We start from the raw sequence: 27,195 nt of genomic DNA on the forward strand, positions 1-27,195 counted from the left end.
GCTTCATCGTGAGTTTGAGTTCCAAAACCAGAACTTGAGGGGTTTAGCCGCTTTGCGCAGCTAAACCCGGTGTTAACGTGAATGCACACCCAGCAGGGGCAGCAGTGCAGTAGTACCGGTGGGAACCCAATAACCTTTTGGCACCCAGAAAACAAATGAATCTGCCCATTAATAGTGTCGTGTGCACCCAGTTTAGCGGTATACATAGCCCTCAATATAAACCTTGTATCCAGCATGGAAATGACATTTGCACATTGGGTTTTCTATCCATGGTAGCTAGTGATACCCCCTAGGCATGTACCCCCGCTTATTGTATGAGGCTGTCAGTGGCCATAAGGACAGTGTATGAGATTGTTCTGGCCATAAGGACAGTGTAGGAGACTGTTAGTGGCCATAAGGACAGTGTAGGAGACTGTTAGTGGCCGTAACGGCAGTGTAGGAGACTGTTAGCTGCAGTAAGGGCAGTGTAGGAGGCTGTTAGTGGCCATAAGGACAGTGTATGAGACTGTAAGTGGCCATAAGGACAGTGTATGAGACTGTTAGTGGCCATAAGGACAGTGTATGAGACTGTTAGTGACCATAAGGACAGTGTATGAGACTGTTAGTGACCATAAGGACAGTGTAGGAGACTGTTAGTGGCCGTAAGGACAGTGTAGGAGACTGTTTGTGGCCATAAAGGCAGTGTATGAGACTGTTAGTGGCCGTAAGGACAGTGTAGGAGACTGTTAGTGGCCTTAAGGACAGTGTAGGAGACTGTCAGTGGCCGTAAAGACAGTTTAGGAGACTGTTAGTGGCCGTAAAGACAGTTTAGGAGACTGTTAGTGGCCATAAGGACAGTGTATGAGGCTGTCAGTGGCCATAAGGACCATGTAGGAAGTTGCTGGTTGCCATATGGACTGGGTAGGGGGCTTAGTGGCCTTATGAACCATGAATGAGACTGTTAGTGGCCAGGAGGACAGTGTATAATGCTGTAAGTGGCCAGAAGGACAGTGTATGAGACTGTTAGTGGCCGTAAGGGCAGTGTATGAGACTGTTAGTGGCCAGGAGGACAGTGTATAATTCTGGTCAGAAGGACAGTGTATGAGATGGTTAGTGGTCATAGAGAAAATGTAGGCTTAGTGGCCTTATGGACCGTGTAAGAGGCTGGTAGTGGCCATATCGATCGTGTTGGAGTGTCACAAGACTAATCTTTACACAAAAATAGAGTATTTTTGGGAAGAGGTTCATGTAAATGCCTCTACTGTGTTTTGTAAATGTGCATGTAGAAAAAGTACAATATTTAGGAAAAGTACTTGCAACTCCCATCTACAAGTAAAATAAATCTTCCACCAGCATAAAACATCAATATACATGTCCCAGGTCCTTAAACCCAGCTATCTGCTTCTCATGGCAAATAACATGGTAATTATTTTCATTGGCCATATGTTACTATATAAACACCTCTTAATGTTTTCTTGTTCTTGCCTGTACAATATTAAAGTAGTGCAGCTTATCTGAAAATGCAAGCTGTTGTGAAACTACAAGTCCCATCATGCCTTGCCACAGTTTTGCTATTAGGGAATGCTAAAACTATGGCAATGCATGCTGGGATGTGTAGTTTTACAACAGCTGGAGGGCCACAGTTTGGACATGCCTGCCCTAGGGTGACCTTGTCCATCCCCGCTATCTCTCTATATACTGTGTATATATTATAAATTTCTGATATTTTTACATTAAATATATCAACTTTTAAAAAGTTACCAACAACTTTGGAGCTGGGAACTAAACAGTGTGATTTGCTTCTTTCAAAGCCGGATGGTCTCAATGTAATTTCTGGTAGAATAAAAAAAAAGTCCCGGTGACAGAATCTGCCCCTAGTATTTTCACTTATGACATCGGATGGTGGGGATTTTTATATTTCTGAAGGATCTTTTACACTCCTTCCCTAATGTGGACTACATTTAAAAAAGAAAGAATGATTTATTGATATAATTAAGTGTTGAAATCCATGTCAGACTAAAATTGTTTGCCATATGTGTTACACCGGACGAAATACCTTTTTGTGTTTAAGTGGTGCAAGGTACTGAATGGATTTTTGTGATGTCGATTTGGGTTGGTTCATAGATTTTCCACCGGAGATACTGACTATCATTTTCTGCAAGTATCTCAGTTTGTTCAGTAACACACCGCTGCCTTAGAGATGCTGACTTCTACTTTGTTGTCCTATGTCCGTAGCAGGAAGCAGGGAGTGCTGCCAAGCCTTATAAAATAATGTTCCGTCTCCTAAAGTGAATGATACCACGCTACAGCATGGGCAGATTCTGCACAGTCAAAGATTTGGAAACCTTCAGTGTTTGCTGACCCAGAGATACTTTAAGTAAACTATTACACTGCATTGCTACATAGGAATTATGCAACTTGTCTCACATTAAATAGCCACTAGGGACAGACACAATTATATACACTCAGAAACCTTCTGGAAGCAGGGAATGTAGCTTCTGCTTTTATAAGCGCTATGCACAGCAAAATGTGTCCTCATGCATTGCAGCTTCGGTCTCAGCAAAGCCCCCCTCGGGGCGTGCCCGGTGCCATTCATCTGGGTCTTATTCACACAAATAAAACAACCTGTAGCCACAAAATTACCATTCACTTTGTGACAAAGCTGTAAAGTCAATGGGAGACGGGCACATTAGACTGCTGTTCAATTTAATGATAGAGCGAGAAGTTGCAAACGCTGGGCCGTGACGTCCTTGCTTTAAAGCAGGCGTATCACAGCAAGGATTATGAAGACACATCTGTAGTTTGTAGGAGCAACGGCTTTTGGAAAGTTAAACGGTTTGAGGATTGGTGTATGTGGACGCATCTGTAGTTTAGAGGTATACCAGTAATGGGGCTACAACCCCCCTACTTGTTTGATACATATTTGACTGCTCTCTATAGCTAATCGCTCTGTATTTATTTAATATTTATTACCAGTTATTTATATAGCGCACACATATTCCGCAGCGCTTAACAGAGAATATTTGAGCATTCGCATCAGTCTCTGCCCCAGTGGAACTTACAGTCTATGTTTTCTACCACATGAACACGCGCACACACAGACATTCTAGGGTTCATTTTGTTGGGAGGAAACCGGAGTACCCGGAGGAAACTCGCACAAGCATGGGGAGAATATACAAACTAAATACACTTAGGGCCACGGGGGAAAATCAAACCCATAACCTCAGTGCTGTGAGGCAGTAATGCTAACCACTGCACCATCTGTGCTGCCCCTTCACCCTCTTTATTACTTCCTCTGGACAGAATTATATGCAAACATGTTTGGAACTCATCGGAACTGAAAGTGTTTCACATACAGGTGCAGGGGAAGCTATGTGCTCATAACTTCCTGATCTGAAACTCACTCAGGTATGGTGCATGGAATCATTTAAAGCATAACATGGCTGATACGGAAAACTACAAATCCGAATCAACTTTTTTTGGTCATGTATACTTGCGTATACTAGGATTTGATATGGATTGGTGTGCAACAGCCAGTTAGGCACAGTTAAACAGGGACAGATATACAAACACATACAGGTATACCCTAGATGTACCCTGGGGGATATAGACACAGGGAACGCATACCCGCTGAATATCACAGTGCCTAGGCAGTCATCACTGGTGCCACTGGTCATTGCAGCAGCCAGGTGGGTAACCATATAAGCAGGAACAGTACTGTTATCACACAGGGAACACCTAACCGCCGAGCTGCGCAGCGCCTAGGCAGCCATCATTGATCATTGCAACAGCCAGTTAGGTAACACTTTAAGCAGAGACAGTAAAGTTATAGCAGAGACAGTACAATTTCTAGGCAGCCATTTGCGGCGCCATCTTGAAGGGCTCAGCATGCCATCTTCCTGTAGGGAGAGTCAGCGTGGGTAGTGGTGGTGGGGGGGAAGAGTCAGTCAGTGAGGCCGGGGGAGAGTCAGTGAGTCCGGGGGTGGGGGAGGAATCCTGTGCATGGGTTGGGGGGATCCTACTGGCCTCTGGGTGTCATGCCAGGGCCCAGTGGCCAATGCGCCTCCTGTACCCCTCCTGGGGGGGTTGTCGCTGAGTGTGCTGGGTCCTCTCGTCGCATCCTGACCTGACCTATGCCAGGCCCTCCACTGAAGATGATTGATGGTGCTGGATGGTGCTGCCTTGGGCTGAAGGTAATCGATGGTGCTGCCGGGGGCTGCAAAGCTGCCCGGCTCTGGCCGGGTGTCACTGCATCCTGTGCTCGGCACTCCTGGCTTCCCAGCCTTCTCCTCTGCGCTAGGTGTTTTGGCACTTGCTTCACCAGCCTTCTCCCTCTCATCCTCTGCCAGGCTGCTCCGGAGGCCGAGGGTGGTGGAACTCTGAGGATGGGAGATTGGAGCTCCACATGCATGTGACCGTCCCCCGGCCTCCACCGGAAGTCATATCAGATAGTCCTGGTTTTTGTAGGCGAGTCATGAGCTTCTGTGACTATTTGGGAAGACTGGATACTTTTCACATTATTGAGCAAAAATTGGTACTCTGTCACATAATAAGTATGTGTACACAATAAAAGCACCACAGCAGGGAATAGGAACTGCATGAGGTTTGGAAAATGCAGAGTGCTACAATGAACGCTAAACAACAAGTTAACTTACAGTAATCTTGTGTGACTGACTGCGTACAGTATGGACTGTATAATATACCATAGTAACAGGACAAACTGACTGCTCCCACAAGTGCCCACCACAATATATTTGGAAAGAGCTTCCTGCTCCCATGGAAAGATGAGATCTATCAAGAGTACAAGTTGTGTTTCCGCTCTCATAAAATTGCAGTAGGTATATCCACTGGTCATCTGCCTAGATTAATTGATGGAAGAGGTAATTAATGGTAATTCAGCCATCTGTTGCTTTTCTAATCCAATAAAAATTAGCTTTATAGAGATTTGCTGAAGAAAGCTTTGATGAGAATAGCATTTGTGTCGAGAGGTGTTTAAGTCATCAGAAGGGACTTGGAGGTTTTGCTTTTAATAAAAAGGTTTTCATCCCTTCCCCACCTGCCCCATTACCCCACAACATGATGGGGGGGGAGGCTGCAATATGGTACAACAAAAGAGATGGTGTACCCACCTGCCTTATCATTCCATTTTTAGATCAGTGGAAAAACGGTACTCAGAATGGATAAGATCTATACCAGCCGATGGTGACTCCTAGCTGCAGGTTTCTTCCCACGTGTAACACTGACAGAGTTGGACCAGACCATATATGTGAGGGTGCAGCAAAATATCTCCGGTTCCCATATTGGGCAGTTGCTGTACAGTATGTTTTGAAAGCAGACTGACACAGGAAATAGCAACTAGTCACCGACTCTAGGCAACCAAGTGGCTGGACTTCATCAATGTAACTTTTTCAAATTGCCATTTGTACTACTCTAAAAGTTTTGATTTTGGAACCTCTGCTTTAAATGAAAAGCACCTCCGTTATCTTAAAACAGTGCATTTCAAAGCAAACATTTAACGTACATGAAGAATAGAAATAAACCTGCAGAACTACTTTGCATATGCTAATTATTGATGCTGTCCTCCCATCCTGGCTTTAGAAGAGAATCTCGAGTTCAGCTCCTTGCAAATGATGATGGCTCTGGTCCTATTACAAGAGTCTAGCTGCCTCAGCCGTAAGGATCACATTTCCTCGCTAGCTTGGGTCTCCTCCATAATTCAGATAATTATTTTTCTCATGCCAATTTAGATCTTTTTTTAAACCCATTCTTAATCTTACAAAGCCTTCAGCGGTGCTCATTAAAGCTAAATAACCCATTAGCTGCTTATCCTATGAAAACTAATATCTGCGAGTCGAGACATTGGCTCTGAAGTTAAAGGGGTTAATGGTGAACTGCTCTTTCAAGATCCATCTGATTAAGAATATCAACCTGAATGACAGAGAGATGCCAGCTAGGACTAAATCACTGGGATGTGGCTATATACATGGCAATTCTCCCTTCCCAGTGCTTTGTGTACTCGCTCTGGCATTTTGCATCTCCTGCAATGGGTAATTTTCCTTTTTCAGCATTGAAATATATAAAAATGGGGGTAAAGGAATTCCCCCAGAACTTTTATTTTACCTTATGTATCGTAATCCACTTTTATCAGCCCTCTAACCTTCAAAATGTGTTACCTCTCTGTAATAACGCATCAGCCTTCTAATTTGTAATAAGCACATCTGATCATAGGGGTGCAGGCGAAAGCTCAGAGGGCCACATGTGGGCTTATCCCTTACATAGACGGAGATTGCCTTAATAGTACTAGAACTCTGAGTTGATTTCCGGCATATGATCTATGCTATTCATGTCTACCATACAGTATGTTGTGTATGCATGTGTTTTGTCTATCACTTTGTAAGGAAGGAAAATATACCCACATTGGCCATATCAGATCTTGTATCAGAGCATATCATTATGCAATAAAGTGTCACTTGGTGATGCTATTTAAAATATTTCTGCTATGGTAGAGTATAGTAGCCAAAGAACACTATGCAGTCAGTAGGGTTGTGGTGGTGGGTGGAGGGGGCGCACTAGAAGTACAACATAGACAGGCTAACAGGGCAATGGTCGATACGTTAAAAAAAGTTTTTATCATGAGGGGTTTTTTTTTGGGGGGGGGGGGGGCAGTTTTCATACTTTACCGTGCATTTCGACTCCAACTAGGAACGGTCAAGTGTGCTCCGAATGATTTATTGGGAACAAGGTGGTACAATAATTGGAGGTCCACCTGCTCAGATGTTGGCATGGGTTCCAGGTGGCTGACAGACCATGTCTACCTAGGGAGTCAATAGGTTGACATAAGTTAGAGATGCATTAGATAGTCATTGACAATGATTAGACATTGACAACCGTTAGACAAGCATCAGTTAGACATGCCAACGCACTCAATATCCCAACAACTACCTTTTTTCCAAACTGACTTGTTCTTACTTTACCATCTCATAGGAGGAGAATACAATAGTGTGCCCAAAGCATGGTGGGCGCAGTGGTACACTGATACGTTGTCCGTGTACATATTGATTTTACTTGTGTTGTTACTTTTGTCACTGTCAATCTAATGCATGTCTAACGTTTGGTGTCGACCTTTTGACTGTCTAACTAGACAATGTCTGTGAGCTTACACCATATTTGTTGACATTGACACATTGGCCTTTTGTCTGTTGATATTTTGGTGTTAGCCTAGACGCTGTCAAACCTTTATACCATAACCATTTTTTACTTACTCCCTGTGTCTGTATAAATGATCAGAAAGCACAATTATTGGTGGGGCTCATTTACATACATTTGTATGTAAGTGAAATGGAAATATTACCCTGAGTCACAGCGCTATTGAGCAATTAGCAGCTACTTTTTATATGCCAGGTTGCTCCCTATCTGGAAATGCCTTACAGGTAAAGCATGTTCAATTAAAACCAATATTCTGATATTACCATCTTCTGAGAGCCACAGGTGTAGAATGGTGTCCATATATAACGACACATATCTACAATGAACTCTCTAGATGAGTCTGTGCCAGATGTTTTTTGGGAAGCCCCATATTTTCCATCTGGACAGAAATGCATGACAGACACAAGCAAGTCCATTTAGTAATGTCTCCAGCCACAGGGAGGCTTTTTCAAACCGCCTCAGTGTTTGGCTGTGAAAGAAGAAACCCGAAGCAAAAATCCTGAAGCAATCCAGGTCTGGATTCCCAGGGTTGGTCTGAGCAGCCTCATAACTTTTTTACAACAGGTCACGTAGAGAAAGCAAGTGATGGAATCTGTAGGCTGAGTAGACCTCATAGCTGCTAAGACATAGCACATAATTATAGCCTTAAAGGTACAGCTTTTTCTTTCCGCATAAGTAATGCTTAAGTGCATATCAAAATGTGAACGTCTTACATGGATGTCTGTATAAGGGGATTTCTTTTTTGGCTCAAATGCTATGTTATTGGTAAAGAGGTAGACCTGGTCATTTCCTCTCCATTGCTGTCTGTGTGTTTGCATTGGTTTGATGATAAACCTGTGGGTTAATTGTGATATGTAACAGGCTGACCTACCACAGAGGACTATCATTTGAAACCTTGCGAACTTGGCCTCGTTTCCAAAGAAACATCCAATTAAGTCTCATATTATTCTTGTTTACATCTTCAGTAACCAAAATGTTTTTTGCTCTACAACTGAAAGTCGTCTCGCAGGAGAAAGCTCATATTATCATTGTGCTTATACGACTCCCTCAGGTGACAGTCCGGATGTGTTATGCCCGGAGTTGTTTTACAATGCCTTTTTGTTTTTCCTTTTTTAGTTATTATACCATAGTACAGACTTGTGAGTATAATGCATTCATCATCATTTGCCTTTAGTGACATATTATAACAGTGTTGTATATTAAGAGGTTCTTAATACCAAGATATGTTTTTATTATGTATTTAATCTATCCAATCCACCCCTTATTTTGCCCATATACAGTACCACATCCATGCAGTCCGATGGTGGACAACTTTAAACCACATTTACCCCCAAAAATTTAGTTTTTTTAAATTCAGTACATTTTTTTCAATTTTCAAATGCCGACAAACAGAGAGGAAAAAAACACACCAAAAAGCAGAGAATAACAAAGCTAGAAACAAACAAAACATGAACAGATTATTAAAGTAAAGGCATCTCAGCCATATATATATATGTATTAATAATATCCAAGTAGAAGCGATATTACAATATAATAATATAATATACATGTGTGGTCTCATTTCATTTTAAATGGAAATGTTGCTACAGTATTTATATTTCTCCCTCGGATAGCAGGGGACACTGCAGTCATCACGTGTGGGATAGTATGGTGTACTGGAGGAGTCGGCACTTTAAGAAAATTTAAGTGTGGCTGGCTCCTCCCCCCTCTATCCCCACCCAGACCTCAGTCTTAAAAAAGTGCCCGGAGGAGTCAGTCTCCTGGGCAAGGGTCTCCTGAGGGAGATTAGGTTTTTTATTTCTTTATTATTTTTTTTTTTTAAACTTTAATGTTAGTGGCAGGCAGACAGGACGGTCTGCCTGTGAAGAGGAACCCTGGAGTGGTACAGTCGACGCTGCACGCAGTGTTCCTCTGTTACCTAAAGACCACCAGAGCACCCACTCTGGGGACCCGCTGCAGCTGCACGCAGCGAGCGTTCCGGGTCCAAGGTTATTCCCCCCTGCCTTCTCCAGGAACACAGAAGGGGGACCAGCCAGAAGTGAGCGCACTGGCTGGGGAGAAAGTGTCAGCGGCCGCAGCCATTTTAGGTCGCGCGCAGCGCTGACACGGCTGCGCTTGTATCTCCCGCCTACAGATCGGCGCGGGAAGCGTCCGCATCAGGGAGGCGGAGCTAACATCGGCGTCTCTCTCACACGGCCGCCATTGCCCAGAACGCAGCTTCTCTCCACTGCTCCAGCAGTCTCAGACACCTGCAGTCCCAGTATACCGGATCCTGTGTGGTTACAGCGCTTCCCCTGGGACCTCAACTGTACTGTGAGTCATCAGGGGTTATCCCCATACACAATACACATCGGGGGGCAGGATTGGCTCCTCTCTCCCTATTAGCACTCAGGCCTCGGGCTTTTCACTGTGTGTAGTGGTGCTAGGGAATACTGGTATCTGTGTAAGGGTGTGCGTGTGGGGTGCTGAAATAATTTGTCAGTATGGCAGGAAGGGCTACATCAAAAGCAGCACAAAAGGTGTACTCCTGTAAGGAGTGCAAGGAGCAGTATACACCACATATCAAGTGTGTCTCCCTGTGCGGCCCCTGCTATACCAGAATTCAGTCTTCTGCAAGGGTGCAGGTTGCTGTCACTCCCAGGTCACCTGGGTCCCAGCCAAACACCCCATGTCCTGGGGACGTCTTACAGACCCTTCTCTCCAGCTTTACTGCGGAGATGGAAGCCTCTAGAAAAGACAGGGAAGTTTTTCACTCCCATCTGTCTCAGTTAGCTACTTCTGAGCCTCTATGGGCTTCATCCCTTATTCAGTCTGTGGACTCCCTAAAACAGTCTGTGTCGGCTTACTCCCAGACTAGACCTTTCTCACCCCGGTGAAGAGAAGGGCGGTTCAGCCCATAGTCCTGGCAGACGACCCAGATGATTGTATTCCCTTAGAAGAGGGGGAATTTCCTCCTGATCTAGCTCAGGATCCCGCAGGAGACTATCTCCCAGAGGATGAGGCCCAGGGAGTGGAAGGTCTGATCAGGGAGATTCGAGATACTTTCCACATTGCCGACACATCCGCACCTCCTCAGGTGTCCATTTTTGGTAGAATCCAAAAGCAGCCCCTAACTTTCCCGGACTCAGAGGAGTTAGACAACCCTCTTTTAAAAGTCTGGAAGTCTCCGGACAAAAAGTTTCAAATGTCCAAGAGATTGAAGGTCCTTTACCCCTTCTCAGACGCATCCAGAGAAAAATGGGAGACTCCTCCCACTCCAGATGTGTCCCTTTCACGCTTATCTAAGAAAACCACACTCCCTATTCCGGGAGCGGTGTCCCTAAAAGAGTCACAGGACAGACGTTTGGATAGCTCTCTCAAAAACATTTATACCAACGTAGGAGTTCTGTTGCGCCCTGCTCTGGCATCTGCTTGGGTTGCAAGAGCAATGGAGAAATGGGCCTCTGACCTGGTTACTGGTTTAGAACAAAATACCCCCCGAGATGAACTAATTTCTTTAGCAGAATGCATCAGGGACGCGTCCTCCTACTTAGGGGAGGCTGCCTCTGATATTTCTATCCTAGGGGCAAAGGCTTCAGCCTTTGCGGTAGTGGCCAGACGTTCAGTCTGGCTACGTTCTTGGCAAGCTGAACCAGAAATCAAAAAGGCAGTGGAGGCTCTTCCCTTCGGGGGCGACATGCTCTTTGGGCCTGATCTAGACAGGCTCATCTCCCAAGCAACAGGGGGGAAGTCTGCGTTTCTTCCCTCATCTGCTCCGCCTCCAAAAAGGCCGTTTGTATCCACTACTTTTCGTTCCTTTCGAGGGAACGCGGGCTTTAGAGGCAGGTCCAGAGGAGGTTTCCCTTCCTACAGAGGCCGCCGTGGTCGTGGGGCCAGATCAGCCCAGCCCTCAGCAGCCGCCACTATTAGAGACACCAAGACCACTGAGAAGTCAGTGGCATGACGGTCTCCCGGCTCACCTAGGGGATCCCGAGGTGGGCGCCAGGCTGTTAGTCTTTGCAGACACCTGGAAGTCCCACTGCAAAGATGCCTGGGCACTTCAGATTGTGACTCAGGGTTACAAGCTGGAGCTCTATGCCCCCCCTCCAAACCTGTTTTTCCCTATAGGACTTCCATCTTCAGAAGAGACAGCTTCAGCCCTGTGTGGATCAATTCAAACACTCCTCTCTTCAAAGGTGATTGTCCCTGTTCCAGAACACCAAAAGGGCACCGGGTACTATTCAAACATCTTTGTAGTACCAAAACCGGACGGCTCCGTCCGGCCTATTCTCAATTTAAAAAATCTGAACGAATTTGTGTTCTATCACAAGTTCAAGATGGAGTCAATTCGCTCTGTGGTGGCGTCCTTGGAGAAGGGGGAATTTCTTCTCTCCCTAGATATCAAGGACGCGTACCTACACATACCCATCTGGGAACCACATCAGAGGTTCCTCAGGTTCGCCATACAGGACAACCATTACCAGTTCAGGGGACTACCGTTTGGCCTCTCCTCCGCCCCGAGGGTGTTTACCAAAGTACTGTCTTGTATGATAACGGCGCTTCGTCTAAAAGGGGTTATCATCATACCTTATTTAGACGACCTTCTTTTAAAGTCACCTTCCCCAGAAAAATTGGCAGCAGATGCCCTCCTAACCTGCAATTTTTTGGTCCAGAACGGATGGATAATGAACTTCAAGAAGTCACAACTAAATCCATCTCAGAGACTTCAGTTCTTGGGCCTGATCTTGGACACTGTTCAGGAAAGGGTATTCCTACCGTTGGACAAGATCAGGACTCTTCAGCTAAGAGTACGTCAGGTTCTGCAACTACGCACAGTCTCTGCACACCTTTGTACCCGCCTGCTGGGACTGATGGTAGCCTCATTCGAGGCCCTCCCATACGGGCGTTTCCACTCCCGAACTTTTCAAGAAAATCTGTTATCCCAGTGGTCGGGATCACACCTGCAGATCCACAAGAGAATCTCTCTGTCACAGAAAACTCGCACATCACTTCGATGGTGGCTCCATACCCCACATCTGTTGCGGGGCCGCAGCTTCAGGCCGTGCACTTGGACAATGGTGACGACAGACGCCAGCCTCCGAGGCTGGGGAGCCGTAGCTCTAAACCACCGGTTCCAGGGAAGATGGTCATCGCAGGAGGCCAAGCTTCCCATAAATATTCTGGAGTTACGGGCCATCAGGCTGACACAAGGGCACGATCTACTCAGGGGACGCTCCATAAGGATCCAGTCCGACAACATGACAGCGGTAGCCTACATAAATCGGCAGGGGGGCACAAGGAGCCGTGCTGCCATGAAGGAGGTTAGACCCATTTTGGAATGGGCAGAGTCTCATGCGACAGACTTCTCGGCAGTTTTCATTCCAGGGGTGGAGAACTGGCAGGCGGATTATCTCAGCCGCCAGGATTTCCACCCAGGGGAGTGGGCCCTCCACCCGGAGGTGTTCAAACAGATCACCCTCAGGTGGGGGACCCCACAGGTAGACCTGATGGCTTCCAGACTGAATCATCAGCTACCTCTCTATTGTGCCAGGTCTCTGGATCCAGCAGCGCTGGCGGTGGACGCATTGTCCATTCCGTGGCCGTTCAGGCTAGTCTACATCTTCCCTCCTTTCCCCCTTCTTCCAAGAGTCCTCAAGAAGATAAAAAGGGAAGCCACAACTGTCATATTGGTGGCTCCAGACTGGCCGAGAAGGTCATGGTAGTCCGACCTAAAACTTCTGTTGATAGACGACCCCTCGCGTCTTCCAATGCGGCCAGATCTGCTTCAACAGGGACCATTCGCTTACCAAAGCTTACAGCATCTACATTTAACGGCCTGGCTGTTGAGGCCGACCTGCTAAAACGAAGGGGAATTCCATCATCTGTAATCCCAACCATGCTTAAAGCCAGAAAAGGGGTTACATCGGCCCACTACCATAGGATATGGAAATCCTATGTCAGATGGTGTGAGTCCAAGAATTTTCCCAGGGCGGTCTTTAGTTTATCCAGACTGCTACAGTTCCTACAAGTAGGATTGAACTCTGGCCTGCGGTTGGGCTCCTTAAAGGTGCAAATTTCTGCCCTCTCTATCTTTTTCCACCGCAGATTAGCCCTCATCCCCGAGGTGCAGACTTTTCTAAAAGGGGTACTTAGAATACAACCCCCCTTTGTATCTCCAACTGAACCCTGGGAACTACCGCTGGTCTTGAACTTCCTCAAGTCAGACCTTTTTGAACCCCTTATCTCGGTTGACCAAAAATACCTCACATGGAAGACTGTCATGTTGTTAGCTTTAGCCTCTGCACGTCGAATGTCAGAGCTGGGGGCGCTATCGTGTCGGGAACCGTTCCTGATCTTCCATAAAGATAGAGCCGAACTAAGGACATGCAAGGAATTTTTGCCGAAGGTGGTGTCGTCCTTTCACGTGAACGAACCGATAGTGATTCCAGTTCTTTCTGGGGATTCAAAATTGCTGGATGTAGTCCGTGCTCTTCGGATTTATCTAAAGCGTACAGCTGCTTTGAGAAAATCAGATAATCTTTTTGTCCTTTTATGGAGCTGAAAAAAGAGGGTGGCCAGCTTCCAAACAGACGCTGGCCCGTTGGCTATGCCTAACCATTAAGGAAGCTTATGTACAGGCTCACAGACAGGTTCCACCTGGCATTTCTGCTCACTCCACAAGGTCAGTCAGCACGTCCTGGGCCCTAGCTAGGGGAGTCTCCCTGGCTCAGGTATGTAGGGCGGCTACTTGGGCAGGTGCGAATACGTTCGCAAGGTTTTACAAGTTTGACACCTTCGCCTCCTCTGAGGCTGCATTTGGAAGGGCAGTGTTGCAGGAATCCCAGTGCTCTCCCACCCGGGAGTAGTGCTTGGGTATTATTCCCACACGTGATGACTGCAGTGTCCCCTGCTATCCGAGGGAGAAATAAGGAATTTGGTACTCACCGGTAATTCCCTTTCTCCGAGGTAGCAGGGGACACTGCACGCCCTCCCAGCACTAGTCTTCCTGCCATGCTAATGTTGTTATCCAGAAAATGGAACTTGCAGATTGAATGTTTCGTTCGAAGTTCTTCTCTTCTTCTGTTCTATAAGTTTAAATGTGTCTGTTGATGCCTATGTCTGTTAAAACAGTTGATGTGTGTTGGATTCTAATCTCCATATTCTCTATGAATGGATGTGTCCTCCTCCTGTCGGGTGCTTGCCCTATCATCTTCCTCTCGGACACGGTTTTTTAAGACTGAGGTCTGGGTGGGGATAGAGGGGGGAGGAGCCAGCCACACTTAAATTTTCTTAAAGTGCCGACTCCTCCAGTACACCATACTATCCCACACGTGATGACTGCAGTGTCCCCTGCTACCTCGGAGAAAGGGAATTACCGGTGAGTACCAAATTCCTTATATTTCACAGAGAAGCCTCATCTGAGATCCGAAGTGAATATTACACATTTTGAGTGTATGGAAGGGCAGTTACGTTATGATGGTTGGGGAAGGTTACACACAGAACAGGTAAAATACCTAATGAATGGGGTAATCTACAGGTGTCATCACATAGTAATTACGGGGAATGTACACATTCATGTATGATATTAATATACAGAGTCCAGCCAGATAGAGTAAAAATTGTTCTCACTATTCCTAGCAAGATACACAAATTTGTCATGACCCATGGTGTCATTAACCAATGATATCCATGACGATATGGTTTAAGCTTCCCTGGCCAGCCACAGTCTGGCTATAGACACTTTGGCCAAAGTACATAAATTAATTACATCGTTTATCTGGGACAGAAAGAACTTCTTCATAAGAACTTCTACTTGAGAGTAGACAAGAGAGCGGAGTCGGTGCAGATCTCGGAAAACAGATTCAACTGAAATGGCAATGATATTGTTCCAGAATAATGCAGTTTGAGGATATGACCATATTAAATGTAGAAATGAACCTTGAGGATTCACATTTAGGGCAAGTCAAAGTGCTATATGATGTAATAATATTGGGGTCATGTAAACCCTGTGGAGAATAAAATATTGAATCTGTTGATATCTAACAGTAGTGGTCGATAGTTTAGGTGTCTCTCGGGCAGAAGACCACAAATCATCGGTAAGTGTCCTTAAGTCAGTTTCTCATTTTAGACTAAAGAGGGTAAGAGGTCAGAGTGATATTTCTGCTGTATAACATAATAGCCAATGGAAACCAAGTGTTTGCCTGATCTGTCTTGCAACAATGTTTTGACGGGGGGATCGAGAAGGGACGGGAGGTCAGGGAGGATGATCCAAATTGTTTATTAAGGGTGTGACGCAATTGAAAGTATCTGTAAAAATGCATAGTGGTGATGGAAAAATCTACCTGCAGGTCTTGAAAGGACTTTAAGTTGTTATTACAATACAAATCACCTAATGTATCAATATTCCATCTGTTCCATGTCTCCCGCACTTGCAGGGTACAGAGCTCAGGGTGAGCAGAAGTATTAGGGAGGGAAGTGTCTGGATCCCACCCCGACCTCCCTTGACTTTATGTACCAATTTCCATATAGCAAATGCCTGTTTAACCAAAGGAATTTTAACCTTACCACTAACTTAGCAAGGCTTGTAAAGGTGTCAGACCAGGGCAGGCCTGGGCTATCATCTGCAACTGTAAAGATGTATCATCAGTGATATTCAGCCATTCCCATATAAAAAGAAGCTGCGATGCATAATAATCATGTCTCAAATCTGTTGCTTGATGATTGTTCAATGTCACATTGAACAACATCAAGCAACATCTTTATTATACATATCCTTTCTACCCAACACTCCCTCTACCATACACACAATCACAATCATGCTCACCAAACTGCTGCTGCTCATTTCATTACATGGAATTCTCACCAAACTTCAACCATCCTATAATCTCCTCTGTGCACATCGCCTCTTCTATTATTCACTCCCCTCTTCTAAACACCCATAAGCTCTTTACTTACTCCTCTACATGTACTTTCACATCCACATCCCATCACCAATATAAAAAAAAAACACAAACATCCACCTATATCTATCTCTCCTTTCTCATCTTATTAGCTGGTGACATATCACCAAACCCAGGCCCCAACCATCTGACCCACTCAGATTTAACTGGTTCCAAGCCTTATAGAAACTCCGCTAACCTCATATATATCACATGCCTCCCACCACACACCAAGCAACTTAAATGTGCCCTATTGAATGCACGCTCTGTTTGCAATAAATTAACATCCATCCATGACCTCTTCATCTCTCACAACTTCAACCTGCTGGCAGTTACAGAAACCTGGCTCACACAATCAGACATGGCCTCGCCCGCAGCACTGTCACATGGTGGTTTCCACTTCACTCACACCTCCAGGCCTGGTAACTGCCTACGGAGGTGGAGTTGGTATATTACTGTCACAATCCTTCACTTACTCAGTTCTACCACCAGTTCCTTCACTCACATTCACCTCATTTGAAGTTCACTCTATTAGGATTTTATCACCTTTCTCTCTGCATGTTGCTGCTATCTATCCAGGTTGGCTCTGTAAGCTGCGAACATCGCAGCTTACCGAGCGCCTGAGACACCACCCGGCCAAATACACGCCCCCGCCGCCGATTCTCCTCAGAAACATGCGAGTGGATGTGTTTGAGAACACATCCCCTCGCATGAGCCGCTAGCAGGGGAATTCATTTGATGGTCACAGACCGTCAAAAAATTCGACCTGCCTTTGCAAATAAGTCAGTTGGGACTGACTTTTATTTGCACCCGCATGCGCATGGGAACGCCCAGCATTTTTCTGAGGATGCCCATAAAATGCTGGGCGTTCCCATGGACTTGCGGCGTCACCGCCCCATCTACCCCCCCGGCAATCCCTCCCCGCTGCGAATGGCCCAGCGTGTGTGTAATTTGCGGCGGCCTTCACTGTCGGGGGAAATGCGCATGCGCAAACCCGACCATCGGGGCATGGGCTGAATTCGGATCAATGCCAGTGATCCCAAATTTGCCCCTTAGTGCTATTAGACACCCTCATTGCTAATTCTTTCCATGACCAAGGCTTGATCTGTCCAGTATGTTTTACCTCTGAGGAGAATCGTGCAGATGGTACAGGGAGTTCCCCAAGGTGGCACAAATAACCAACTTTTTATACGATGATGTTTTTGGATCAATTGTTTCTCATACAGTACCTCCAGTGGATTGTCTATTTGAGAGTCCAATAAGGATCCTGATGGACCACATTGGATTCTCAAATAAACAATCCACTGGACGTATGAGAAACAATTGAGCCAAAAACATCATTGTTTAAGGAGTTGGTTATTTGTGCCACCTTGGGGAACTCCCTGTACCATCTGCACGATTCGGACTATTTCTCCCTCCAGATGGCCCAATTGGGACTATATATTCCATGTATGGGCATATTGGAATGGACTCTCCAGGACACCCCAAAACATATGATTGGTGGTTATCATGAAATTATTATTTTAACCCCTTTTTAACAATTCATTCACTTATTATGGCTTTTTTACCCAGTTAATTGGTTGATCTATCAAAAGTATATTTTATTCACAATCTTTGATTTTGTTTTAGAGCTGCTTATCTTGTTTTGTAAAGGCATAAAACAACTTCTGCCCTCACTTGATGTCACATCCTGGTCCTTTTAGGGAAGGGAAATCAGTCACAACCCTGTCTATAGCTCACCAATAGCAGAGGATGAACATAAACTTTCAGCTGCACATTATTTGTGAACTGCTTTGTCTTATGCTGTGTATAGCAAAACACTTTATACGCAACTGTTACGTGCTTCTGCAGAGCTTTAGAGAATTATATTAGGGCATTTTGCCAAAATAAACCGCAGCAAAATAATATTTAAAAAAATAAAATAGCAAATGCACTTGACAGACTAAATTAAAATGGCAATCCCCTGAGTATGTTTAACCTTTACCATTACAGGTTTCCTCGCAGTGCCTAGACAGACTACAGCCAGCTAGGAAATACGGTCCTCACAGATGTACCTAGTGCCAACGTAATGAATCTAGGTCCTAGTGGACGGATATAGGTTTATCATTTAAATATCCACAAACCTGGGTTGAGATATAGCAGCAATAGGTGCACTTGCCCGTGCCTTTGCTGTTGTATACACGCGGTGGCAAGTTAATTGGATTGACCCTTAACCTTCTTGCTGGGGTATGTCACACCCCACCAAGGGTTAAGAGAATTATCTGCACCACTGATCACTTTATGAATTTCCTGGTCTGTTTACTGCACCGTTGTGCAGCCTGCGGTGTCCGTCCTCATTCACGCACAGATGAGTTAGAGGCCCAGACCAACTGTTAGGCAAACTATCATGCGCCTTCCCTAGCTGTATGTTTGGTGACATACTGCAGTATGTATAGAAGGAGGGCAGAGCCTTCATTACCCAACAAAATGACACATATTTGCATAGGCTTGTGCATTGTGTTCTAGTACAGTAGTAATTAGTCCAATCATCCCAGTGGGTGTTTGCTAAATAGATTGTGTTTCTTTCTCTGTTTACACCCAAACAGCAATGATTGAGATTGCAGGTAAATATAATGAGATGTTCTCATTCTAAATCATTTTCTTTTTAAAGGAGAACAGCCATCAAAATATTTTAAAATTGCGCAAAATAACATTTGATTCAATATTCCCATTTATTTCATTAGGAAACCTTGATTTATATTTTTGTAGCACTGGAGCGGTGTAACAGTTTCTGTAGATGTGTTTGGGCGATTAAACATTTCATTTTAAAGCACTCCTGTAGCACCAGTCACTGGATTTGTTTCCTTGGGTCTGTCAGGTCAGTAGTATGTTGTCAGAACTGGTCATCAATTACAGGCTGATGAACTTCACAGAGGAATACTATGGAAGTTGTTTCGGCCTTGTCGCTTAAAATGCAGATTTGCTAGGGTAGTAAAAAGTATAAGGGTAAGAATCCGATGTAGCATTCCTCTCTTTTCTGATGCATTCATCAAACATATATATGATATACATGCAGCGAGTAAAGTAATGGCTCTAGTGTTTGTCTCCCATGTTTAAGACTCTCATGGAGAGGAATCGCTGGACATGTTTTCCATTCACTTTGGTGGGCTGAGGTAAATGGCAATAAATACAAAGTCTAATTGATCCTTAATCCTCATTTGGATGTGGTTGGAGTTGCTGTAGCTAGAGCTGCTGCTTACATAGAAACAGCAGCTATGGCACTAATATGTTAATGCAGCAGAAGGTCACGCCTCCTGCTGCACTACTAATCCGGCAGTATCAAATCATCTGCGACACCACTGGCTGGCTGTGAGACCCATGTGATCATGCAAGCCAACTGCTGCACAAGCTTACCAAAGGCCAGGAAATCTCTATCCTCTGGAGATCCTGACCACGTCTCCACCCAGCTACGGTGGTGACATGCCTCTTTTTAGAGAAACAGAGACTGTTGCCGCCCCCAAACTGTATTAGGCTGTCAATATCTGACAGTCTGATGCCAATCTGCATTTGTTGTTGCTTGACCTGATCATGTACGCGCAGAATTGTGCATAGTAATTAGTACTTTGCGAATGCAACACCTCCGTTCACATTTGAAAGAAGGCCCTTGTCCCTCTGTGGGAAAGCCTTCCTGTTCCTCTAGGTGCAGAATAATCCAGGATGATGGTGCCCTTATCCACTGGACATAAGTAGGTACTGCATAGTTTGAGTATGAGATCGACGTTGAACATGTGATGTGGCCGTCCCAATAACCAGATGATTTACTCTATTGCATGGGTCCTCAAACTGCGGCCCTCCAGATGTTGTGAAACTACAAATCCCAGCATGCCTTGCCACAGTTTTGCTATAAGGGAGTGTTAAAACTGTGGCAAGGCATGCTGGGATTTGTAGTTTCACAACATCTGGAGGGCCGCAGTTTGAGGACCCATGCTCTATTGATTATGCAATGCCCCATACATAGTAGATGATACCAAATTACTTAGAAGGGCCCTTCCGAGCAATATCTTTTACTATCTCGTCTAGTGTGCACACTCGATATAATGACCAATGCCTGCTCCCGCGCATCATTAATGATCATTGAGGTCTTCTGAACATTCCGGTCAATTTTGCTATATAGCCAAATGACCCGCATGTTCCGCCGGTCCTGGTGACATCACTGAATGGTATCGATTATCGTTATTGTTCACTGTCTATGCACGATATCGGGACCGGCAGCGGATATTTATAATTATATGGCCTAGTATTTATGGGGCTTAAAGGAGATTTTCTAGTAGATTTCCTAAAGGTACGTACTAACTGGACGATTTCGGCTATGGATGATTTTGACTATACTAGATTTTGCATCTTTTATATTACTAGAAAGTGTACAATTTTTTTTTTATTTTTTTTTTGCAATACTGCACACATTGGCATCCCAAGCTGTATACACATGGTGCAATATGTACTGTGTTTTCTACCAATATGGACTATACAGTCCATATCGGTAGTTCATATTGCACCATGTGTATGCACCTTAAGACTTATGCTATGTATGCTTTCCATGAAGACTGAAAGGCAATAATCCAGTAACAGAACATTAATGATTTCTTTAATATAGGTAACATTTATTCAGGTTCCCTGCATGCCCTAAGGATCAATAATAATAAAACCTCATTCATGTTTATCTGTTTAATATCATTGCTCCTTTGAATATTATTGCTGCCTAATTTGAAAAACACGGCTTAGTACATTTAGCCAATGATTATTTTTCCTTACTCATCCGTTTCCACTGCCTTCATATTCCTCTTATCCCTTTCCCTGTCCCCTTGAGTCCATTTCCTCCCCTATGCTTGCTCACATCTAACTGTCCTGTTCGTCCCCACTGGCGCTTTTCTTTGTATATTCAAATGAGAATGCTGCACAAAAAAGTTTATATGGAGTTTGGCGCACTATACCTGAAAAGATGTTATTTGGACACAAATCCAATGGTTTTCAACAGGATTTATTAAGATACAATTGAATGCATAAAAGAAAAACATATACGAAAATAAGCAATACAAAATACAACACTGTTTGCAATGCTCCTATGGGGACGTGGGTGCACTCTGGTCTCAGATGTAATTTTGACAGTCTGGCAATAAGTGGGTATCTCACCATGTGGATGCACTGCGGTGGGCTATACTGAAGATGGAACCAGTCTGCGGCACCACCGCAGTGAGCTTACGTCCAAATGCCTCCAGAGTCCAAGTAAAGTGCTTGTGCGTCTCCAGGAAATTGCAAATGCAATAAAGTGTCAGGTGCCAAGGTGCTTCAATCAAAAAGTGCAGTGGCTTGTGGTCATCAGCAACGCGTTTCGAGGACTTCAGTAATGTCCTCTTTCTCAAGCTGGGTATGTTTGTTATGAGCCCAGAAGCTGTTTTTGTACCTGCTTCCTGGGCTCAAGCTAGCTCAAAAGCCAATCAGTATTCCGCGATTTTCGCGGGCAGGAAGTGCCGTGCGTTCCACACGGCACTTCCTGTTTGCGTTCCAAGTCGCGTCATGTCACTTCCGCTTCCGGTTTCGCGCTAATGCGCAGCGATCTTCTAAACTCTCTCTTCTTCTTTATAAGCGCTCCTTGGACATAAAACACCTCTTGCGTGACTTTGTAGACACCAAAGGATTCCATGTTGTGGCCGGGATTCACTTATCTTTGCCTCTGCAGTTCCGATGTAAATTTTCGGCCATCTTTGATGAGGGCAAATTTGCTGGCAAATTTGCTGGCAAATCTTCTATAGGCCACATTCTTTGTTTATTTTAGGGGGGACTGGCATTCCTCTTACCGTCTATACCGTACTTTGTATTCCGGTAATGTCCATCCCTAAATACCGGGAATGCCAGCCCCCCTAAATTCGTGCAGAAGTATGGACAATCCATGGATATATAAAAGAGAGAAAATATAAAATGTAAACATTATTGATATATATATATATAAAAAGTATAATAAAACCAATGGGTTAAAACAATTAATTCATGCAGGATAAAATTTAGTAACTCATAGACCATGATAAAAACATTTAATCTTCTAAAAACCATTTAAGCTCAAAGTCTACATTATGGCCGTTCGGAGCAAGGGTATTTAAAAGAAATATCCACTTCATTTCGTTCTGGGCTAATTTTATTTCTAGGTCTCTATTTTTCCAATTATTAACAACTTGTTGTATACCTAGAAATCTTTTTATTGCCCCTTCACACTTCTGATGTTTTTTTGTGAAGTGTTCAGAGAGTGGATGAGTCATTAGACCTTTTCGTACATTGAGCCCAGGAAGCAGGTACAAAAACAGCTTCTGGGCTCATAACAAACATACCCAGCTTGAGAAAGAGGACATTACTGAAGTCCTCGAAACGCGTTGCTGATGACCACAAGCCACTGCACTTTTTGATTGAAGCACCTTGGCACCTGACACTTTATTGCATTTGCAATTTCCTGGAGACGCACAAGCACTTTACTTGGACTCTGGAGGCATTTGGACGTAAGCTCACTGCGGTGGTGCCGCAGACTGGTTCCATCTTCAGTATAGCCCACCGCAGTGCATCCACATGGTGAGATACCCACTTATTGCCAGACTGTCAAAATTACATCTGAGACCAGAGTGCACCCACGTCCCCATAGGAGCATTGCAAACAGTGTTGTATTTTGTATTGCTTATTTTCGTATATGTTTTTCTTTTATGCATTCAATTGTATCTTAATAAATCCTGTTGAAAACCATTGGATTTGTGTCCAAATAACATCTTTTCAGGTATAGTGCGCCAAACTCCATATAAACTTTTTTGTGCAGCATTCTATCTTTGGGGGTGGTGTACCCCCATATTATATTGGAGTTGGCTGCACTATATACCTGATTTATTGCGCTCCACCAACCACAACACCTTCTTTTTCTACAATATATTCAAATGAGAGAAAGGGTCTAATTTACTCAAGAAACCACTTTTTTGGGGTTCCTCCCCTTTGATTTCAAACCACTTCAGCAACTTGTGTCTGCCTAATTCAAACTCTATTTCTCTCCTGTCCCTACCTTCTCAGCCCTCTACATTTCAAGGAGGCTGGCCTCGTCAATGTCTTTAGTTATCTCTTCCAGACCTTTCTGTATCCTCTTTCTGGCTTTTTGCCATCTCTCCTTTGAAAGAAGGTGAGGAAGAGGCAGATATTAGATGATATAATGGAGAGCACCTTGTGGCGGGATGCAGTCAAAATCCCGACGGTCAAAATCCCGATTGGGTCATAATAACGACAAGGACAAAATACTGACATTTAAAATACCGACAAGGACAAGAATGTACAGGTGAAACAGTCAACATGACTTTGGGTTGACAGGTCGCGAGGTCGACATGGGTTTTTTCACTGTTTTCTGACCCGACATGTGCCGACAGGCGGTTTTTCATGCCCTACCATCCACTAGGGCAGTGGTTCCCAACCCTGGTCCTCAAGTACCCCCAACAGTGCATGTTTTGCAGGTCTCCACACAGAAACACAAGTGCTATAATTAGCTCCACCTGTGGATCTTTTCAAATGTGCCTGAATAATGAGTGCACCTGCCGGGTGACCTGGAAAACATGCACTGTTCGGGGTACTTGAGGACCAGGGTTGGGAACCACTGCACTAGGGTGTATTGGGAGATTAAAATAGTGTGCCGAGCGCAACGAGGCACCGTGCCCGAAGCATCGCGAGCGATGCGAGGGGCTGCGGTTCACTTCCAACTGTTTCCATGACGACTGTGTCGACATTGGGGTAAAAAACTGAAAAAATCCATGTCGACCTCGCGACTTGTCAACCGAAAGTCATGTTGACTGTTTCACCTGTACATTCTATATGTCAGAATTTTGTCCTTATCGGTATTTTAAATGTCGGGATTTTGACCATGTTGGGATTTTGACCTTGTCGGGATTTTGACCTTGTCGTTATTATGACCCATTCGGGATATTGACCCTGTCGGGATTTCATACCGAATCCCTTGTGGCAAGGTCAGAGATGTTGAATAACTTGATTTGGACTCTGAAAATCTGTAACCTGGCCTCACATAGCTCTTAGAGTGGTTTAGCGGATATGCAGTACAAAGACCAAGGCAATCCAGCCTCATAGCTGCAATTAGGATGGATTGTGGATGAATTTAGTGAGGACAGATTGGTGAGAAGACCAACAAAGCTGTTTTTTTTTCCTTGCATAAGGTGGGATACAATATACTGCTAAATGCAGCTTCTAGGCTGGTCTTTGTCTTTCTCTGTATTGCATATTTACGGCACCTCTCTAGGGGCTGGCTATAGGAGGCCATATTACAGATTTGGACAGTCCATCTAAAGTTATTAAACATCTCTAACCTAGAGGTACTTTCCCTCATGTCTGTCTCTTTCTTATCTTCTTTCTGATTACTCCTTTTGACTACAAGACTTGTCCCGTGTTTTACACTTATGGAAATACCCATCCCGAATTACACTCCTCAAAGTTTTCATCTTTCTAATCACACATCTGGTCACAATAGGCTAGATTCCTAACCCCATCTACTCCCTCAGCACTACCAGTTACCAGCATCTCACTGGCTCTTGTTCACATCTGCATCTAAACCGTAAACCTCAACTGTCCTTGTTCTCTTTAAATGTATCATTATTTGTATTGCTGGCCAAGCACTGTGGAATTTTGTGGTGACTTCTCAATAATTGAAGATGATGCCTTCCCTCGTAACAATGCTTACCTTGCACTAAGAGAAACCTTGTAATTCATTGTATCTTCACAATTTCTTATCCTAGTGGGTCACCTGTACTGCAATCCAGGTATCCAGGTCACTGTTTCTTGTACAAGCCATGTCCGATAGCCATGTGTCACTCACATGACCTTGGCGCAGTCCTCTAATGCAAGAGAGGCCTATTCAGAAGGTGCCTGAGACCATGAGCTTGATAGCATCTATATGGGGAAATGTAGTCTGCGGCATCTTACACTGGCCAATCTAACACTTTGATCACATCTTTAAGTGTTTTCTCATCTTCAATCTACCATCCCACTTCACTCATTGATTATTTCCTTTGTCACAGAAAGAAGCGAATCTTAATAGGAGAACTCTGTTATTTTTTATATGATATTCTTTTGCTTCATTTAATACGCATTGTTTTGTAATGGAGCTTATGAGTGTGAAAACCGATGGTATTGCTTTGCTTGTTCATGCTGGGATAAGAGTTACAACGCTAGAAGCAGATGCTGTCGAGCAGAGGCGTAACTAGATAATCGTGGGCCACATAGCAAAAGTTTGTAAGGGCCCCCTATTTAGCAACTGATGGTGATAAATGTATGGAAAACATATACTTAGACAGCAAAGATGGGCCCCCTTCAGCTCTGGGCCCCATAGCAACTGCACCCCTTGCACCTATGGTAGTTACGCCCTTGCTGTCGAGTCTTACAATTATTTCTTGGTCTAATATCATGTTTATGACCCATATCCGCTTGCCATGCGTTTATCAGGGCATTGCTATGTAGCAGTAACATTCCTTCCTTCATTTCACCTTGGGAATATTGTATGTCTCAGACGGAGCTTCTGCCTACCTGAGATTTTTATTGGATGACTGATGTCACTGACGAGGTCATGTGCGACATAGGAAGTGTCTAGTACCCAAGCAGCATCTATAATTGTGCCACATTCTGCAATATTTATTCCTGGAGTGTTACGTGGGGTCAGTTGCTCATTCCGTGGACTGCATGACATTGATTCTGTAGAAAGTGGCTAATAAATCAGCAACTGATCTGTGAGATCATTGATTTGTTCTAAGCTTACATTTTCCTTCCCATCCTTGCCATAGTCAGATAAATTTATGAAATGGCTTTTGTTCTAGGCATCAATATGTTTGTAATTAAGCAATCATTTAAAACGCCTACAACTGGTAATCGTTTATGAGGGGGTTGCTAACGGTGTGTACTGTACTGTATTCTGCTATAAAGTGCTATTACAGGACTGCGGTGCTGATGATTTGGAGTAAAAGATTAGTAAATACTCCTTTCCTTCCTTCAATCCCGAGTCACGACTGTCTATCCCTCCCGACAGCCGTGACCCTGGCCCATTTTCGGTATGCTCGAAAGCATATCACCAGATGGGATTCAATGTTCCGTCTGCCGATTGGTGAAAAGGGGTCGTGTCCGCGTAAGCGGCCATGAATTGTCGAGATTTCGGCCGTGTTTGCGACAATTCACGGACTTTATCGGCAAAACGGTCCCGACTACTTTTAAAGTCGGGCCTGTTCTTCGGCCCATCTGCCTCTTCAATGCTGTCAGGCAAGACAGCATTGAATAGGCCCCCACCGCTATTTCTCCTGTAGGAAATAGCGGCGGAGATTGAAAACCCCCCCCTAAGTATACAGCAAGTGGGAATCTGACAGGCCATTCTATGCTGGGAAACAGCCTAGCTAACTGGTTCTTGTAGTTATTTGTGTGTTAGTTAGGGCTCAGACTTGCATTGTGAGTAATAGAATGTACTTTTGCCCTGAATGACTGTTTTCCTAAACCCCAGCAAACTGTATGTTTCACTGAATCACTTGGTGAGAAGATGGTAACCTAACCATACCACCCAACTGTACTGATTTAGGCGAGCCATTCCAGGTCTGATTGCTCTGTCCCAATCCCCCAGGCAGGACTGATTTATCCTAATCAGCTGGGTAGTTGGTGGGCTAAGAACCATTGCATGCAGTGCAGCAGTGAGCAGGTACCATTCATGGTGTTCCGAGGGCAGTGATGCAGCAAGGGAAGTTCAGTCCATACTTCTAATGTGTTGGACTTCAATGGTCTTTGGCCATGTATACTGTGCATGCCACCAGTGGTCTTCACCAAAATCATAGTCGCTGTAATGTGACCAGCATATGCAGAATGTATGAAAATCAACCCCGTTACAACCAGGATTTTGAAACGGTCAGCCCCAATAATAAACAGCAAGACACTTCAGAACCTTAACATCCCATGCTACTCAGAAGTGCCCTTTACAGAAGAGGACAAATGTTTAAGTAAACTGGGGCTATGATATATCTGTATGCAAATAAGCTTCACGTGTCATTAAGATGTTGTGACG

General features: G+C 44.5%; 1 protein-coding gene across 1 annotated transcript in view; it reads left to right on the top strand.

Moving 5' to 3' along the window:
• UBL3 (ubiquitin like 3) overlaps positions 1 to 27,195 on the top strand; it is a 121,321-nt gene that overhangs the window by 81,380 nt on the left and 12,746 nt on the right. The gene's annotated exons all lie outside the window — the stretch shown is intronic.

The sequence above is a fragment of the Crinia signifera genome, chromosome 2 (assembly GCF_055691185.1).
Source record: "Crinia signifera chromosome 2, ASM5569118v1, whole genome shotgun sequence".
NCBI classification, from domain to species: Eukaryota; Metazoa; Chordata; class Amphibia; order Anura; family Myobatrachidae; genus Crinia; species Crinia signifera.